General features: G+C 40.8%; 1 protein-coding gene across 5 annotated transcripts in view; it reads right to left on the reverse strand.

Moving 5' to 3' along the window:
• The window catches only part of GAN (gigaxonin), a 96,741-nt gene that overhangs the window by 69,237 nt on the left and 14,590 nt on the right, over nucleotides 1–12,914 (reverse strand). The window contains exon 1 of one of the 5 annotated variants that reach the window (XM_064273746.1): nucleotides 8,609–8,717. The exons of the other annotated variants lie outside the window; for them this stretch is intronic. The gene's annotated coding sequence lies outside the window, so the exon portion shown is untranslated. Of the gene's footprint in view, nucleotides 1–8,608; nucleotides 8,718–12,914 lie in introns of those variants that run through there. 5 annotated transcript variants of the gene reach the window in all.

Genomic DNA, 12,914 nt, shown 5'->3' on the forward strand with positions numbered 1-12,914 from the left:
ATAGCAGCACTAGATGACTAAGACATTCAAGTAAAAAAGAAAAGCTCTTATTAATATTCCCAGAGAGAAAAGAGAGGCTATGATACCTATGAAACAAGAATAAGAGGCTATAAAAAAGGAGCATTTAGATAACAACAAAACAAAAATTTTAATGACTACAAAAAAAAGGTTTTGTTTTTTTTTTTTAATGTAACAGAAGGATCAAAATAAAAAGCAGTTGAGGAAATATCCCAGAACCAAGCAAAAAGACAATGACTGAAAATAGGAGAGACAAATTAAGAAAACTGGAAGATCAGTCCAGAAGGGTGACATCTGAAAAACAGGGATGTCCAAAAAAAAGAGAAGACTACTAAGGAAGTGTCCATAATAAAGGACGAAAAGAGACCCAGTCCAATGTACATCATAATATGCCATGATAATGAATATAAACATTCTTACTTACGAGCTTCCAGAAAAACAAAACAAAACCAAACAAAAAAACAGGTTACATAAAAAGGAATAGGAATCAGAATGATTTCAAACTTCTCAATGGAAATTAAACAGCAATGGAGAAATACCTTCAAAATTCTGAAGGAAAATTATTTCCTGCCTAGATTTTCATAATCAAACTATCAGTCAAATATTAGGATAGAATAAAGACATTTTCAGCTATACAAGGTCTCAAAATAATTTACCTCCCATGCAACCTTTCTCAGGATGTTGCTGGGAAATGTGCCCCACTACAACAAGAATGTAAATTAAGAAAGGAGCCACGGTGGTCCAACGGTTAAGAAGAGCTCGGCTGCTAACTGAAAGGCTGGTGTTTTCAATCCACCCAGCGGCTCCGCAGGAGAAAGAGCTGGCAGTCTGCTCTCGTAAAGATTACAGCCCAGAAAACCCTATGAGGCAACTGTACCTGTCACTTGTGGTTGCTATAAGTCGAAAATCAACTTGACAGCACACAACAACAGCAGCTAATAAAGAAGTTTATATCATTCAAAGTTTTATATCCATGAAAGAGAGCTACATCTTTCTAAAGTAACTACATAGGGCCAAAGCAATCTGTTCGGTACACATAGCCTCTTCTTACTGGTTTCCAAATTGCTGAAAAAATCTAACACGTCTAAGTGCCATAACAAACAACCCAGATAATCAGGCCTGGTCCTCTTCTTCCAAGAATCATTTTAGACATTACTGAACAGGATGTAGCAGTAATACAGAATGAGTCTAAGTGGCTTTTCCCCTTCTGATACAAAAGCTTGGCGGCAATAAAAGCAAGGGAACATACCCAAATACAGTGCAAGAGAATGTACTGTTCAAGAAGTCAAGATCTGCAGAAATTCTGGGGTGATTCATGAGCATTACTCATACGGTTTCAGATGACTCACGTCACCCCAAATCGTCTAGCTACCAAGCGCAGGCTCTGAGGTGCATGGAGAGGGGCTTGGGCTCTCCACGTCACTCGCCCACTCACACCAAACTAATAATTCTTGTTCATGTAGGGGTTTTGTTTTTAAGAGTACAGATGATGCCCCTTTCCTTTCTGTCTTCATGAACTCCTAAAAACCACTTCAAAAATGGAAATTTTCAGTTCCCCTTCAACTGAACTAGGTTTAGTTTTACAGTTAATGTTTGCATTGCCAGATGACATCATTTCACGCAGGCCTTGATGGCACTGATGGCACCCTTTTATGGGTGGGAAACAGGACCCCATGCACCTTGCAGTTCCTGCCATCCAAGGATTCCAGCTACATGGGAAGAAAAGTACATACAAGGATTTGGGATGTCTGACTAGAGACCTCAGAGGGGAGCCCAAAGAAACCTTCAGGTAAGAGGTAGGATCTGAACCAGGTGCCACAAACCTCTATTTATGCCTCCCTTTTTTTTTTTTCCTCCCCAGCACCAGGACTTAAATGGGCTAACAAACACTGGGGCTCTTTCCATGTGACAAAGGAGGGCACAAGGAGTACTGAGGAGAGGAAACAACAAGAAGGCACAGGTATGACAGACATGGCATGGTCTGTCTAGGAAACTGCCACCAGCCTGGAATTGGCACCCTTAGAGCAAAGATTACACAGCAGGAGGCAGTGAGGAGAAAGGAGAAGTAGGGTCTGGGGCCACACTCCCCCTGTGACTAGTCTGATGGAGCTGAGCTTGCTAAGACTGGCATTCTAACTGAGGTTAAAAACTTTTCTTTCATTATTCCCTTTATTTTCCCTCTATTCATTTCTCTCCCTCTCTCCCCAAGTCTTTTTTACTCTCACAGATTATGTTTTTTACTTACTTACAATCCCTTTTTATTTTCCTCACACAGATCCTGAACTATTCACAATTTGAATGGATTTCATGAGTAAAAACTCTGGCTTTCCAGAATCTGCGGGGGAACTTTCATAAAGGCAGATTTCTGGGTCCCATCCCAGACCAACTAAGCCAGGTCCAGGACTGTGTCTGCTTCCAATAACCCAGGCTATTCTGATACGTTCCCCCTGCCTGGATGATCTCTCCACCTCCACTCCCACATTCTCCACTCCCACATTCACTGAATTCAGGTCTCTAACCCAGTAATGCCTCCAAAGGACAACCCCCCACCTCCCCTCCTGTTTTGTTTTTCTTTATAGAATTTACCACCATCTCATAAATTGTATTTGTTTAACGTCAAAATTCACAAAAATAGGGACTCTGTCTTGTTTACTGCTCTATCCCCATACCTAATAAAGTGCCTGGCACTGAATGGGCACTGATAAATACTTATTGATGTGGAAAATGAACATGCAGCCAGGTTAGGGGACCAATGGATTTCAAAACTACAACGTCTAGTGCTGTTTTCATTTCCCCCTAGAACAAAATGACAATTACTGTTCAGGAATTCCATTATTAAAAAGTTGATCAGTTTTGCATTTTCCTCCTCTACATCCCACTAGTTCATCTGCAATAAGGGGAAATGAAGGCCTTCCCTCCATATCCAATCCTGGGTCTGCCGTATAGTCAGCAATACAAGTACCTAATGCTCACATTTTAATTATTCCAAAGCGACCCAACTGTCACGCTGCAGTGATATGCCTCTGCTATGGCAGAGATGTAAACCATCCTGCGAGGCTGCGAGGCAGCATGAGGGTGTGCGTGTGAACTGCCGGCCTTGCTGCCCGGCACCACACCTCACTGCTTCTCTGTGCTCTACTCGCCATCCCTGGTGCCCTGCATGGGAAAATCACGAGTCACAATGTCTGGTAATGTTTCAGAAGAATAGAGGGTTTACTGTTCATGAGTCATCCGCCAGCCAACATGGTGATGAAGCTGAGGCAGAGCAACTTAGGAGAAGCCATGGCCACAGTCCTTTCCATTTCTGACAACCTCCCATTTTCCCAACTATATAATATAGTTGAATTCTTGATATCACATTATACACTTCGAAGATGAAATCTAGCGTTTTATCTGTAGATTTGCTCTAAATAACCATGTTCAATTACATCAGTATCTAAAAGAAATCAAAGAAGAGCAAACATACACCTTTAAGAGTCACGTGATTTGATAAATCAATGTTAGCTCAGAAAAGATCGTTTCCTGAAAGAGAACATAAAAGTGTAGATTTACAAGGAATGAGAGAACACAAGTAGAACAGCAAGGCTACAGTAGAGTATATGGGGTGAGGAGGGTGAGGACAAGGGGAGGCAAAACAGCTCAAGGAAAGTTCTGCAGCGTATGAACGTGTTTGATGCATATAGGAGGGCAGGCAGCACACAGAGAATTACCACAGAGGTTGTGGATACGTACAAGTAGTATTAATTGCACCAAGCAGAACCTGGCAATTCCAAGAGGGGGCGTTATGAAGTGCAACCAATAAAAACTACAGTGGTAGACAGTGGGTTTGTTTCATATTTCTAGTCCCTTCACTGTATCAGCTGCAATACTAGGTACGAGATATGGATTCAGATATCAAAGTTTAACTAGTCTGTAGCCCATGCCCTTGAGGAACTGACAAACTATCACTTCTAACCATGATCTTAATGTCAACAAATTGTAACAAGTAACGTTTAGGAGTTTGGATTTTAAGCCTCTAGCATCATGTTCTGCTATACAATGTATCCATTAGTTCCAAAATAAATTCCTGTTTTTCCAGCCCACTCAAAGTCTATTCCTCTTCCAGGATGTCCTCATCTTATAAAATAGTACTATTTTCTACTCAATTACTTAAACCTAAAATTTAGGGATCTAACTAATAAATACAGAAGGCATGACTGAGCTTGAAAATCATCAGTGGATGCTAACGCTAGTGAGTGAAAGTTGGATGACAAGTAAAATATTCACATAGTCTCAAAATATCCCCCCCCCCAAAAAAAAACTTATTAATTACAAAGAGAAAAACAGTAGAGAAACTTGGTGGGCACCATACGTAACCACGTGATCAAATTAGACACTGCCAATATTAGGACAAACATCATGTGCCTCCTGATACGGCGTACTGAGGAGGACACACCACCACTTCTGTGGTATTCTTGTCAAAAATGCATAACCTCAATCTAATCATAAGAAACCAAACAAACCCAAACAAATGTGGGACATTGTACAAAATAACAGAGCAGTATGCATCAGATGTGTCAAGGTCATGAAAGACACAGAAAGACTGAGGAACTGTCACAGATTTGGGGAGACATAACAAGTAAACCAGTGTAAACACTGGGTATCGGGTGCTATGCTAAGTACAAAGGCGGGCAAAGGGTCAGCTTTCTGGAGGGAGTTGTCAGAGAAAATTTCACTGAGGTGGCAGTTCAGCTAGTGTCAGTAGATTATTTTATAGGCATACCAGAAGGGAGAAGGGAGTTTACTAACGGGGACAGCAATGGCACTGAACAGTAATTCAAGCAATAGGAGAAAGCAAGCAATTAAGCAAGGCTAGAGAACAGCATGCATACACGGGAGGAGGATGGGAAGAATGGAAGGTGGAGCGAGGGCTGCAGCTGGGGGACCTGTACACCATACAGTGGAATTTAGACTTCACCTTGAGGGATGGAGTCGCTCACTAGGAGCTCCTTTTACTTACAACTTTTTATTCTGAAATTAGCTTAGATTTAATAGAACAGTTTTTTAAAATGGTACAGAGTTCCTATATATTCTTTATCCAGCTTCTACTAATATTAACAATTTATGTAATCTTAATAATCAAAACTAAGAAATTAATATCAGTGCAATTCTATTAAAGAAACTACAGACTTTATTCAAATTCTACAGTTTTTCCCCCAATGTCCGTTCTCCGTCTGGGATCCAATCTAGGGTCCTAAACTGTCTTAGTTGTTGCTGCCTCTAATCTGTGACAGTTTCTCAGTCTTTCTTGGCCTTTCATGACCTTGATACTTCTAAGAAGCACTAGTCGATTCTTTTGTACAATGTCCCTCAACATGGGTTTGTTTGATTTCTTAAGATTATACTAGGTTATGCAGTTTTAGCAGAAATATCATCAAAATGATGTCATGCCCTTCTCCCATCAGGGAGAGCATGTTGTCAGTATGTCTTATTACTGGTGATGTTAACCGTAGTCACTTGGTTAAGAGGGTTTTCTCTACTGTAAAGATACTACTCTTCCCTTTGTAACAAATAAACATCTTGGAGGAGATAATTTGAGAATATAGACATATCCTGTTTCTTCTCATATGCTCGCCCACAATTTTAGCATCTGTTGGTGGGTCTTGCCTGCAGTAGTTATTACTGTAGTGTTCCAGTGGTGATTTTTTATTTCCCTCAAATTCTTCCAGCTCTGACCATTTGGAGCTCCTTCTAGTTGGCTCCTGTGTCCTTTTGAAAAGCTTCTATCTTCTTTTGACCGTGTCCTTAGTTCCTGGCACCACAAGATGCTCCAGGCTCATATTATATTTTCCCTGCCCCAGCAATGCAATCAACCACATCTCCAAGGACATCTGGGTTTTAAACACCATCCAATTACGTTTTAGAAAAACCACTTTGGCAGCAGCAGTGTGGAAGATGGATGGGGACTGAGCAAGGAGGCCACAGACCAGTTAATAGACTCCTGTTACAATTCAGGAGAAAAATAATGAAAGCTAGAACTTGGGCAGTGGCAGTGGCAATGCTGAAGAGTAGACAGATTCTAGGACTTGAGAGGTAGAAATTCTAGGTCTCTGCATCAATTAGATGCTGAGGGCTGGGGGAAGAGGTGCCATCTCCTACGACTGCCCGGCTTTTACCTCAGGTGTCCGACAGTATGTTAACCAGCACAGCAAATGGTGGACAACCTACCTGGAGGGAGGGGGAGCTGAGCCCACCTGAGTTGAGGGTAGTCCTGTAGAGGGCTGTAGGGTACACAAGCCTAGGACTCAGGAGAGAGGATGAGGCAGCTGCATCATTGGAACAGATGACAATGCCATGGGAGAGAGTGCAGGGTGATGACAGAATCTTGTGTAACATCAACGTACAATAACAGACAGGAGAGGAGCCAGAAAAGCAGCTTGGAGGGGAAATGGGACAAAAGGAGAGCATGGTGTCAAGAAAATGGTCAATAGTGACAAATACGGCAGAGAGGTCAAGTATGACTGACACTTAGTTTTCACTGATTTGGCAACTGTACTCATTGGTGAGTTTTAAAAGAACAGTTTGAATGGAGTGATGAGATAGAAGCACAAATGCAGAGTGAAGAAAATGGAGGAGGTGACATTGTGGACAAGACAGACACTCTTCTTTCAAGAAGCTTGCTTGCAAGCTGAAGGACATCATGCCCTTGTTAGACAAGGATGCACAGTTCATGTGTTTCTAACAGAGGCATTCACTGAACACTGCGTATCTCCTAAATGCCAGGCACCGGACAAGGCTCAGCATACTTTTATGCTAGGGAAAGGAGCCAGAGGAGAAGGCAAAAAGAAAGAACACAGGAGAAGAAAGAGGACAGACCAATGTCCCAGGATGAAACAGGAAAATATGTGGGAGGGAAGAGGTTAGCCTTCATTGTTGGCCAATCTTTGCTCTAGAAGACTGACCATATAAATAATCATTATATGGCATTTACACAGTACTAAAGTGATTTTCAGATTTAAAGTTTATGTGTCCAACCTTTAAAATCTAATACTCTAGATCAGTGGTTGGCAAACTAAGGCCTACAGCTTGTTTCTGTGTGGCCTGCAAGCTCAGGATGATTTTTATATTTTTAAAGTGTTGTTAAAAACAAAGAAGGACATGTGACAAAGACCATACATGGCCCACAAAGCCTAAAATACTTACTACGTGGCACTTTACAGAAAAAGGTTGCAAACTCCTGCTCTGGATACTTTAATCCACATACAACATTTTAAAAACTAGCCTAACAGATAGGAAAAGAAAAAAAAAATTTTTTTTTTGAGAGATCACTTGCAAAAGCGACAAAGCAAGGGTGATAGACCTGAAAAAAAAAATTCAGATCTGCATTGCCAGGGTCTTTATAAAATAGTCTCCTAGCCAATCCCATGGTTTCATGTAACAAGAAGAACAATCCTGTTTCTATCCTCTGACCTGGGAAATAGCCCTCAAAGTGGATTTACTCACACGCATGAAAAATACCAAAAAAAGAAAGAAAAGAAAACCAAAAAGTTTTTCTGATTTGTTCATAGTACCACTACTCAGAAGAATAAACAACTGGAAATTAAAATGTCGAACAGGACAATGATGAAGCAAATTGTAAGGAACAGCAATATGATGTAATAACAGACAGCTCTTCAAAATGATTACCATGGGCATTACATTGAAATAGAAGGAAATATCAAATTAAGTGAGAAGCTGAAGCGTCAATAATACGTACGTACAGGTTACAGTCGTAACACTACACTGAACACACTATTAAGAACCAGAAATTAGTTTAGGGTGGCATAAATAATTCAACTCTCCGAAGTTTTCTCTATAGATTTTATGTATAAAATAGATGGTCAAAATTTAAATCTAATTTGTATAATTTTGAAAATAAATCAATAAAGATTTACCTCTTAAAAGACAAGGTTTGAAAATGCATGTTAAAACTTTAACATGAGTTCAAAGGCAGAATCATGATGCAGCAACTTGTGACGTAAAAAATTCTTCTAGAATGAAACAAGTCTAATTCCTTGTTCTGGTCACACCCTGACCTTTCAGAAATACACATAAAAGAAAGATGTTCATGTCACAACCTGTCAAACGGCTGCAGATCTTCTTCGTATGTATTATTTTTCAGATGCTATTTAAAAGAGGCTCCTTCTATAACCTTAAGACCCCATGCAAACAGTCATTTCAAGAGTAAGCCCCTTTGCAATGAAGTCCTGATATATGTTTCCACGTGAATGAACCTTGAAAATACCATGCTGAGTGAACTAAATCAGTAACAAAAGGACAAATATGAGTCCACTTACATGAAACAGCCAAATTAGGCAAATACATAGAGATCAAAGTTTGCTAGTGGTTACCAGAGGCGGGAGGGAGGGGTGAAAGTGAAGTCACTGCTTAGGGGGCACTGAGTTTCTGTTAATGGTGGTAGAATAATCTGGAAACGGGTGCTGGTAGTGGTTGCACAACATGACGAACGTAATCAATGTCATTAAGTTGTACATGTAAAAAATGCTGAATAGGCAAATGTTTCGTTATATGTATTTTTACCACAGAACAATTTTTTTAAAAAAAGAATAACCTTTTAAGAACTGGCCAATCTGGTTCTGTTTTGCTGCAGTATACAAATGGCACTGAACGCTGGAGTGTCCGCAATGCAGAAGCAGATCCACATTTCTATCCACTTCTCATCCTCTCCTTCCCAATGTAAGGAGTTGGAAAAAAGGCTTATGCCTTTCAAAGACGGAAAAAGTGGAACTCCTGCATAAATCCAAAGGGAAAGTAAGAATTTACGTTAATTTACTATCGTCTTTGTATTTGTCCTTTCAAGGAAGCGCAAACCAAAGCATTAAGGCATTAAGTGAATATAAAGAAACTACATTTCTTTTTTTAAAACGGGACAGTGAGAGTAGAAGAAACAACTTCAGCTTCAAACACACTCCCTTCTGAGTTCCCTTTAATAAATGAGGCATTGCCAGGATTAGCTTCACTTTGGCATCTTGAAACTCAATCTTACAACCACCTTTTTGCTTCGGGCACCTCCTTAATTTATAATCTACTGTTATAAACTTCTCCAAACAACTTGAAGCTGAAAATGGCTTCCAAACTCTTGCCAAGGGAATGAATACTTCTCAATTAATTCTTTAGTCATGTAGGAACAAAAGCTCTCTCCTTGGAGCCACTATTCCTGAATAAAGAATTCGGTCCCTTCTTCCACCAAGTTTCTTAGCCCCAGAAATAAACTTTATTGGAACTGATCATACCATCATCTAAAACAACACAAAATTAAAGACATTTTTATAGGTTAAACTAGGCTGTAAAAAGGTTTATTTTGTCACTGTCCCCCAGCCCCTAACAGGTAAGTGTTCAGTTATACTGTATAGTAAAATGTCATAGCAAAAAAATTAATCTTATTTGGAAGTAGTTTATGCAGTACCCTGAGCTCTGACCTCTTAGTTCATCAGAGCTTATGGGTTGCAGTTACCTCCATTCTCTTACATATGGATTCCACTTATGGTTTTAGCGTCTCTGGCCCTGGAAGTAAAAGATGATGGCCTTTTACAAGCACCTAGTCTGTCTATTCTGTGTCTCCCCACTAAACAAAACCTGTTTGATGTGTGCTATGCTCAAGGTACATACCATATACTAAAGAGGCACATAGGAGGGAGTGTGTACTTGTCAGAGTTGGAAAAACATTATAGTGGAAGGGACACTTAGACCAGGTCTTCAAGGATGAATATGAATCTATCTGCCAGAATAGGTGGCCAAGAAAGAGAGACCAGAAACATGCAAAAACAGAGGATTAAAATCAAATAAGGGCCCATAGCTACGTGAAGCACTTTGTAGAAATGTAAAGTGAAACCATAAAGCCTTAACTGATCATTCAAGTAGCTCTTCCTCCTTAGGACTCCTATTCCTAGAAGTATTAATACCATTAAAACAGTTTTTGTTCTATACTTTGTTTTTTCACAACTCTAAAAGTTTGAGAATACACATTCTGTACTTTATATATTTTTTAAACTGCCCCTTTTTAATACTCACAGTATTAGGTATAGATTTATAAACGTTGTTTACTGATGATGAGGAAGTCAACAGTGAACCTGGCAGTCATCTTTGATCTTCTCTCCTTTTCCTCATCAACAAGTTCTATTGCCAAATACCTCTAATCCAACCATTTCACTCCCAAACCCTGGTCCAGGTCACTTTTATTTCTGCCTGAAAACTGCAGTACCCCTCTTTTTTTTTTTTTTTTTAATAATTTTTATTGAGCTTTAAGTGAACGTTTACAAATCAAGTCAGAATGTCACATATAAGCTTATATACACCTTACTCCATACTCCCACTTACTCTCCCCCTAATGAGTCAGCCCTTCCAGTCTCTCCTTTCGTGACAATTTTGCCAGTTTCTAATCCTCTCTACCCTCCTATCTCCCCTCCAGACAGGAGATGCCAACACAGTCTCAAGTGTCCACCTGATACAAGTAGCTCGCTCTTCATCAGCATCTCTCTCCAACCCCTTGTCCAGTCCCTTCCATGTCTGATGAGTTGTCTTCGGGAATGGTTCCTGTCCTGGGCCAACAGAAGGTTTGGGGACCATGACCACCGGGATTCCTCTAGTCTCAGTCAGACCATTAAGTATGGTCTTTTTACGAGAATTTGGGGTCTGCATCCCACTGATCTCCTGCTCCCTCAGGAGTCCTCTGTTTTGCTCCCCGTCAGGGCAGTCATCGGTTGTGGCTGGGCACCAACTACTTCTTCTGGTCTCAGGATGATGTAAGTCTCTGGTTCATGTGGCCCTTTCCGTCTCTTGGGCTCACAGTTATCGTGTGACCTTGGTGTTCTTCATTCTCCTTTGATCCAAGTGGGTTGAGGCCAATTGATGCATCTTAGATGGCCGCTTGTTAGCATTTAAGACCCCAGACGCCACATTTCAAAGTGGGATGCAGAAGGTTTTCATAATAGTATTATTTTGCCAATTGACTTAGAAGTCCCCTTAAGCCATAGTCCCCAGACCCTCTGCCCTTGCTCCGCTGACCTTTGAAGCACTCAGTTTATCCCGGAAGCTTCTTTGCTTTTGGTCCAGTCCAGTTGAGCTGACCTTCCCTGTATTGAGTATTGTCCTTCCCTTCACCTAAAGTAGTTCTTATCTACTAACTGATCAGTAGATAACCCTCTCCCATCCTCCCTCCCTGCCTTCCTTGTAACCACAAAAGTATGTGTTCTTTCCAGTTTATACTATTTCTCAAGATCTTATAATAGTGGTCTTATACAATATTTGTCCTTTTTTTTTTTTTTAACTTTTATTGAGCTTCAAGTAAACGTTTACAAATCAAGTCAGACTGTCACATATATGTTTGTATACGCCTTACTCCATAATCCCACTTGCTCTCCCCCTAATGAGTCAGCCCTTCCAGTCTCTCCTTTCATGACAATTTTGACAGCTTCCAACTCTCTCTATCCTCCCATCCCCCCTCCAGACAGGAGATGCCAACACAGTCTCAAGTGTCCACCTGATACAAGCAGCTCACTCTTCATCAGCATCTCTCTCCTACCCACTGTCCAGTCCCTTCCATGTCTGATGAGTTGTCTTCGGGAATGGTTCCTGTCCTGGGCCAACAGAAGGTTTGGGGACCATGACCACCGGGATTCCTCTAGGCTCAGTTAGACCATTAAGTACGGTCTTTTTATGAGAATTTGGGGTCTGCATCCCACTGATCTCCTGCTCCCTCAGGGGTTCTCCGTTGTGCTCCCTGTCAGGGCAGTCATCGGTTGTGGCCGGGCACCATCTAGTTCTTCTGGTTTATGTGGCCCTTTCTGTCTCTTGGGCTCATAGTTATCGTGTGACCTTGGAGTTCTTCATTCTCCTCTGATCCAGGTGGGTTGAGTCCAATTGATGCTTCTTAGATGGCCACTTGTTAGCATTTAAGACCCCAGACGCCACATTTCAAAGTGGGATGCAGAATGTTTTCATAATAGAATTATTTTTCCCGTTGACTTAGAAGTCCCCTTAAACCATGGTCCCCAAATCCCCGCCCTTGCTCCGCTGACCTTTGAAGCACTCAGTTTATCCCAGAAACTTCTTTGCTTTTGGTCCAGTCCAGTTGAGCTGACCTTCCGTGTATTGAGTATTGTCCTTCCCTTCACCTAAAGCAGTTCTTATCTACTAACTAATCAGTAAAAAAACCCTCTCCCACCCTCCCTCCTTCCCCCGCTCATAACCACAAAAGTATGTGTTCTTCTCAGTTTATACTATTTCTCAAGATCTTATAATAGTGGTCTTATACAATATTTGTCCTTTTGCCTCTGATTTCACTCAGCATAATGCCTTCCAGGTTCCTCCATGTTATGAAATGTTTCACAGATTCGTCACTGTTCTTTATCGATGCGTAGTATTCCATTGTGTGAATATACCACAATTTATTTATCCATTCATCCGTTGATGGACACCTTGGTTGCTTCCAGCTTTTTGCTATTGTAAACTGAGCTGCAATAAACATGCGTGTGCATGTATTTGTTCGTGTGAAGGCTCTTATTTCTCTAGGATATATTCCGAGGAGTGGGATTTCTGGGTTGATTGGTAGTTCTATTTCTAACCTTTTAGGATAACGCCAGATAGATTTCCAAAGTGGTTGTACCATTTCACATTCCCACCAGCAGTGTATAAGAGTTCCAATCTCTCCGCAGCCTCTCCAACATTTACTATTTTGTGTTTTTTGGATTAATGCCAGCCTTGTTGGAGTGAGATGGAATCTCATCGTAGTTTTAATTTGCATTTCTCTAATGGCTAATGATCGAGAGCATGTTCTCATGTATCCGTTAGCTGCCTGAATATCTTCTTTAGTGAAGTGCGTGTTCATATCCTTTGCCCACTTCTTGATTAGGTTGTTT

This window comes from Loxodonta africana, chromosome 21 (assembly GCF_030014295.1).
Source record: "Loxodonta africana isolate mLoxAfr1 chromosome 21, mLoxAfr1.hap2, whole genome shotgun sequence".
Classification (NCBI taxonomy): domain Eukaryota; kingdom Metazoa; phylum Chordata; class Mammalia; order Proboscidea; family Elephantidae; genus Loxodonta; species Loxodonta africana.